We start from the raw sequence: 7,226 nt of genomic DNA, 5'->3' as shown, positions 1-7,226 counted from the left end.
TGAATGAACGAGTGAAACGGGATTCTCTCGTCAGGTATTCGGAGTACCCGACTCAGGTGCCATTCCCTCTCTCCTTTCCCTTGGCCGTCAAACCAAGCCGTTTCTCTGCTGACCCCAGATCCAGCCTCAGAGTCTCAGCGCGGTTAGCGAGGAAGGAGCTACCAACGTCAGGAAATCGTTGTGGTTACTGGGGGTGAACCGGGCGGGGTGGTGCAGAGCGGAGAAGGACGGGGCTGTCTCTGAGAAGGGCACAGTGAAAGACGGGCATTCAGAAGGTGGGCACGCATGCTGGCAGTGTGGGGTCCATCCTCTCTCCTTAGCACAGCGAGACCTCTCCCGAGTGGCTGCATCCTGCGTGTCAGCAGGGCCCGAGGAGAGGCAGTGGATGGGCGGGGTTTTAATGAACGTCTACTCTGGGGGGTCGGGGGAAGGTGGGGGAACGTTGGAAAAGGCCCAGGAAAGGAAGACTCAGGTCCAATGACTTTGCCATTTTTGCAAACCGCCGCAGCAGCCCACCTTGACCTGGCAGGTCCCACGCGCGCTTTCTCGCTCTCCTCCTCTGCTTTTGGCTGAGACTAGCTGGGTGGCAGCAGGACCCGGGCACTTCTCTTCCCCCACTGTGTCTCGTAGTCACGTCTGTGCCTGTTTCCTCCCACTGCAGTGCACCCTCCCTGACGGCCGAGTGCAGCTTGCTGTTCTTCCTGTTCTCTGTAACAGTGAAGAGCACACACATCATTGACGCCAATGGCGGGGCATTATGTGTTTTCACGGTGGAGTTAAGCGTCCACACGCCTCTCTGCACATCATGGTGTCTGATCCAGAGCGTATGCAGACAGCATCCTACAAAACAGAGTCCCACCCATTGGGGTATGTCTGTCTCCCAACGGGCACTTTAACCGGTGTGTGTGTGTGGGGGGGTGTTCATCTCAGTGGCAGCGTCCCCTTCATCAATTCCTGGTCTGCACCCGAGAGCCACCCCAGGCTCCACAAGTATGTGGGTGCACTCTCGCGACGTATTTTTCAGTGCCTCAGGGAACTGACGGTCTTCTGATGGAATGTCAGAGGGGGCCAGGGCTGGGCGTGCAGGAAACACATGATAGAGTTTAACATTCCGTCCGCGTGGGGCCTGGGATGCCTTTCTCCACATCACGCCGGGAGGGGGCTGGTGTCCTAGCTGTGCTACATGGAGGCCACCAGTCCCGGTCTCAGGTCTCAGTCAGCCGGTTGGTAAATGGTGCGAGTCCCCTGCAGCTTCCCGTACTAACACGTTAAATCTGGACCCTCTAGCACTGGTAGTCAACCTGGTCCCTACCGCCCACTAGGGGGCGTTCCAGCTTTCATGGTGGGCGGTAGTGGAGCAACCGAACTATAAATAAAAAGATAGTTAACTACAGTAAGTTGTTTTTATAAAGATTTATTCTGCCAAACTTAGCGAAAATCTGACCTAAAGTACTTGGGAAGTAATTATTTTTTTTTAATTTTTTTTTTTTTTTTTACAGAGGCAGAGAGACAGGAACGGAGAGAGATGAGAAGCATCATTCATCAGTTTCTCATTGCGCGTTGGGACTTCTTAGTTGTTCATTGATTGCTTTCTCACATGTGCCTTGACCACGGGCCTTCAGCAGACCGAGTAACCCCCTGCTGGAGCCAGGGACCTTGGGTCTAAGCTGGTGAGCTCTTTGCTCAAGCCAGATGAGCCTGCGCTCAAGCTGGCGACCTCGGGGTCTCGAACCTGGGTCCTCCCGCATCCCAGTCCGATGCTCTATCCACTGCACCACCGCCTGGTCAGGCAGTAATTATTATTATATGCTTTAACTTGCTGTAACTCTGCTTTATAAATTTTATAAAGTAAAGTTACTTCCCTACTTTATAAATCATCATGACTGTGGAACCAGTGGGCGGTTAGAAAATTTTACTACCAACAGAGATACAAAAGTGGGCGGTAGGTATAAAAAGGTTGACTACCCCTGCTCTAGTGAGTGTACTCATGTCACTTAATTTCCCCAGCGTAGTGTCGCACGTCCCCTGCTCAGTCTAACACTCTTGAACATACTCCCAGGCTGATACACATAAGCAAAGTCTTGCAATTACTTTGGTGTATAGACGATTTCTTCCTGGGTCATCGGGTGTCCTTGTCCCTGCAGCTTGCTGACAGTCAGCCCTAGTTATAGGGCTGGTGGCAACAGAGTGGTTCAGGTAGATCTTGAGGGGAATGAAGAGCCCCTGGCCCCAGATGAGATGATCACAAAGTTTGTCAGCTTAGAAAGGCTAGCCTTATCGCCGAGTTTTTAAGCAAAGGGCCAACTACATTCACTAATGGAGGATGCTTAGAGTGTCCTTTCAAGATTGTCAGCTTCATCTGGGCCCAAGCAATGTCCCCATTCCAATTCCATTCTTTCCCATTCAGGACCCTCGCACACTGAGTCAGGGCTGGTCTTTGTGACCCACAGAGCGCTGTGTAGGTGACAGAGGGTGATTTCTGAGACTGAGCCATGAGTGGCATCGCGGCGTTTGCCTTGGATTCTCGGAGGCCTCACTCTGGGGGAGTCCAGCCACCACGTTGTGAGGCGCTCCAGCAGGTGTGTGGCGACATCCCCATGCGGAGGGACTGAGGCTTCGCGCTGATCGCCAGCTCAACCGGCCAGCTGCGTGGGTGAGCCACCGTGGACGTCCACCTCCCAGTCCCAACCAGGCTGACTGGTAACTAACTGACTGCCATCTGCAGTCCTGACTGCGGCGTCACGAGAGACTCCAGCCAGCACCATCAGCTAAGCGGCTCCCAATATGATGACCCACAGTTCTGGGGTAATTTGTTTTATAGCGATAGACAATGAATGCATATATTTAGGTCAACATTTTCTAAATGGTAAAAAATAAATGAGGGATGAGTCCCTCTTTCTCTTCTCTGGTCACTGAAAAGAGAAGTCAGTATAGCTATTTTGCTATAATTTTCTTTAGGCATTACCATAAATAAGTCACTAGAATGAATCATCAGAGAAAGTACGAACTTCTGTGTTAACCAAATGGTCACACTAAGTACCAACTAGACACGTAGGTTCTGAAAAGCAGGAAATCTCCATGCTAAACCAACTGATGAAGATTTCTATTAATATAGCAATTAATAAAAATAACAGATGTAACTTATGAAGACTATTCTAGAGAAGTCACAATGTTATTTAAATGCTCATCACAACCCCTAATTGATGAAAGAGATACAAAATAGCATGTGCAGAGGTGAGTCAGTATGCTGAGGGACCTGCGGACTATTCTTGAGGATGGTGGAAGGGTTTGGGCTGTTTAGTTCGGAGAAGACACAGAGAGAGAGCATTTAATATTTATACTTACACGTTTCAAGGGCCGGCATGCAGAATAAGAGTGATAGTTTGGGTTGATCAAGAGGAGAAAAGTGGCTTAATGAGAAATTGTAGGAACGCAGATTCTAATTCACTTGTAACAGCCGCAGCTGTTAACAGGTTGTGCTGCAGTGGAAACTATTGCATGACCCTCTCCTTGGAAGACGGGTTTAATCTGAAACTGGCCGGCTGCCCTTCGGAGACGTGCTAAGAGTGATTCTGGCAGTACTTGGGAGACTGATCTACTGGATCTCTGAGAGGTTGTTCCTGAGAGCCTTTTCCTCATACATGTGTCTTGTCATGCATGACTATCTTTAAGTGGGAAGTGTGCACTTGACAGAGGAGTCAGAATTCTATTTGGAAGTTACTAGCTGTGTGACTTTGTGCAAGATACTTGCCATTTCCAAGTATCACTGTCCTTCCCACCTTTCAGGGTTGTTCTGAGAATTCATTCCATGACACATCACTCAAATCACCCATTTGCCATTTGATGCATGTGGTTTTCTTCCATTTTCTATGATATGCTTTATAACCAAAACATCTGGGACCAATTAAAACCTTGAGAGTGCAATGTTGAAACGAGCTAATTTTCTTAGGCATCAAGTGTAGGATTTCATTTGTTTTTCAACAATAAACTTGATTAATATTTGATTAGATGCTTTGTACCACAGCATCTTTTTTTTTTTTAAAGGAAAAGACAAATTTGGTGTAAGAAATAGAAGGAATCAAAATCCAGATGGCCAACATCGTCTTTGAAATTTGCAACTGCAAGATCATCACTTGACTGAAGTCTTTCCTCCCAACAGTTATCAATCCCCCAAAACAAAAAAATCCCCAAACACCACAAACTAGATTATTCAACAGCAATAAAGTTATTTTATCTTCCTGAAAGGTATTCCAAATTTCAGTTAGAAAAACTTAGGAACAAGCACTTTATTTTTTTTTAAATATTAAAAGAAATTAGAATCGAATAAAATGTCTTTTCTAGTTGTCCTTCCCACCCCAAGGAATAAAGTAATTGGAAGTAAACAAATATCCCATAAATACAAGAAATTGATTATTATTTACAAGTACTTTTTATTTATTTTATTTTATTTTTTGTATTTTTCTGAAGTGAGATGTGGGGAGGCAGTCAGACAGACTCCCGCATGCGCCCAACCAGTATCCACCTGGCATGCCCACCAGGGGGCGTTGCTCTGCCCATCTGGGGCATTGCTCCGCTGCAACCAGAGCCATTCTAGCACCTGAGGTGGAGGCCATGGAGCCATCCTCAGCACCTGGGCCAACTTTGCTCAATGGGAGCCTTGGCTGCTGGAGGGGAAGAGAGAGGTAGAGAGAAAGGAGAAGGGGAGGGGTGAAGAAGCAGATGGGTGCTTCTCCTGTGTGCCCCGACTGGGAATTGTACCTGGAACATCCACACGCCAGGCCAACGCTCTACTACTGAGCCAACCAGCCAGGGCCTACAAGTAATTTTTTAAAAATTTCTTTCATTTTAACAGAGAAAGCTACGGTAATGGCAGATCAACCTGAATACCTGATCTATCCACTAAGATTGTTATGTGTACTGAATAGTTAACAAAGGAGATTTAGTCTTAACAGCCACAAGTCCTTTATTACTGATTAGCACCATCCCCTGAAGCAGTCTCATTCCAGACTGTCCTTAGGTAACAAATGGTAACTGAGATGTTCTTTCACATTTTCATTTCTTATCTGTGACATGTCCGATGACTGGTGAGGCGGCTCAAGGCTCCCAGCAGCCTCTGAGCTACTGCTATCTTGCATCCCCTCAATGCTCTTTTCCTACCTTAAATCCCAAGTAAACACTATCAGCATTCTGGGGGCCGCTATTTCATACCTCACTGTATACACACACGGACATAACTTAACAAACACGGGATCATATTTATGTACTGTTTTTATTGTGGTCAAGTTGAAGAATATCAAAAGCATTTCTAGGTACATAGTTCAGGTGGTTGTAAAGTAAAAAACCATCATTTTTCAGACTCTATCATTGTTATATTCATATTTTTATCTCTTAACTGTTTGTTACATTTTAAAATGTTTTTGTCCATGCTAGTGAAACTTTGATGGACTCTGTTTTAAATAGTGCTTATCATAGTGTTTTGTTTTAATTTTAGTAATAATTATTAATAATTATTCATGTATATCTCATTAATAATGTACCTATCACAGTGCCAAGTAAGAAGACTCCATTACTCTAAAGCAGGGGTCCCCAAACTTTTTACACAGGGAGCCAGTTCACTGTCCCTCAGACTGTCGGAGGGCCGCCACATACAGTGCTCCTATCACCACCAATGAAAGAGGTGCCCCTTCCGGAAGTGAGGTGGGGGGCTGCATGTGGCCCGCAGACCGTAGTTTGGGGACGCCTGCTTTAAAGGATTCCTGGAAGTCTGAGTCACAAGCATAAGTGACAAGATCTGCAGGTTTGGGTGGTTGTGGAGACTTCCTGGCTTAAACAGGTATTAGACCAAAAAAAAAAAAAAAGTCATAGAGGTGACAGCTTAGGACTTAGATGGTGGCACGATGGTGCCATAAAGGATCCAGCCTCTTTTAATTGCTCTGCTCTGCGCTCACTGGAATGTAGGGCTTTGTTCTCCCGTTTGTTGCTTTATGACTGAACTGTGGCTGTGGCATCTCGGTTCATCCGGGAGGAAAAGCAGGTGCAGAGCAAGGATGAGCTCTGCTCTGCAGAACAGGTCCGCCTAAAAGCTTTCCCAGAAGCCCCTGTGGCAACTTCAAGGTCTAAAAATGTACCTTTTTTTTAAGCTAGAAAAAAGGTTCCATTACGACTAGGCACTAGGCAGAAAAAGACCAGGATACTTCTGCAGAAAACCTGAGCAAGCTGTCCTTGTTCCATGACAAGAAATAAAGCGGACTTCCTCTGACTCCAGAAGAGCACTGATGGCTGGCGTGGCAGGTGTCCTACCACAAAGAACCAGGTGTGCGGGATCCTGCTGCATGAGCTGCTGAGAGAAACCACTTCCCCTTGGTCACTAACCTTCACGACCCTTCCTGACACCCACTTTCCAGAGTCCCCGGTATTATCGGCCTGCACCCTCCTTTAAGTGGAGCCCTAGAGCTGTGAAAACGCACATCTAGCAAACTTGAAGTTGCTGTGCTGAATCCCCAGGTCGCACAGAATATGGGGGAATAAGTCAGCTTTGGGCAGAACACTTCACCTTCGCCTTCCCACGTCTAAGCCATCAATATCACTGCCATCTCTCTTCATCTCCCACTGCTGCTGAACACACAATAGGTGCTCAGGACACACCTGTCAACTTTTGGGTAGATTAAGAGAAAAGACACGGAAACTAACACTTATTTGAGATTGCCACACGCCAGAACTCTACAGATAGCTCCCACAAATGCTCAGGGGCTCATCAGCACGCAGAGCGGTAAACTGAGGCTCAGAAAGGCTCACCAGAGTCACACACAGAGGCAGACTTCAGGTTTATCTGAAAGCCTTCGTGCCTTCTGCAATGGACCCCGTGGTCTCTTCTTTCCAGAGCTGCTGGTACCGTGATTTGCAGACGACAAAAAGAATTTTTGAGCAGAAGTTTGATTGGGTCAAAGGAAGGGAATTAACTTTTGCAGAGACAAATCCTAGGATGGAGGAACCCCTCCCAAATCTGCAGTGGTCAAAACAGGATGCACTAACGCCAGCTAAGCTGGTGGTGAGGCCCGAGCGCGGCCAGGGGTAGGGGACAAACGGATGGCGAAGCCCGCCAGGCCCGGCCACGGTCTCGGGTGACCGGAACTCCACCCGGGGTGTCCCAGAGGAACCCCGGAGCGGCGCGTCAAGAGAGCCGCGCGTGACGCACTTCCGGCCCGCGTCTTCCGGCTTAAAGGGGC

General features: G+C 47.5%; 1 long non-coding RNA gene across 1 annotated transcript; it reads left to right on the top strand.

Annotated features, from left to right (window-relative positions):
- Window positions 1-215: 215 nt before the first annotated feature.
- Window positions 216-2,813, top strand: LOC136311025 (uncharacterized). The gene is made up of 3 exons (XR_010726654.1): window positions 216-275; window positions 662-867; window positions 2,408-2,813. It is a non-coding gene; the product is annotated as an uncharacterized lncRNA (long non-coding RNA).
- Window positions 2,814-7,226: the final 4,413 nt, after the last annotated feature.

The sequence above is a fragment of the Saccopteryx bilineata genome, chromosome 7, assembly GCF_036850765.1.
Source record: "Saccopteryx bilineata isolate mSacBil1 chromosome 7, mSacBil1_pri_phased_curated, whole genome shotgun sequence".
NCBI classification, from domain to species: Eukaryota; Metazoa; Chordata; class Mammalia; order Chiroptera; family Emballonuridae; genus Saccopteryx; species Saccopteryx bilineata.
The sequence above is the reverse complement of the archived record's forward strand: the minus strand, read 5'-3'. Positions and strand labels throughout refer to the sequence as shown.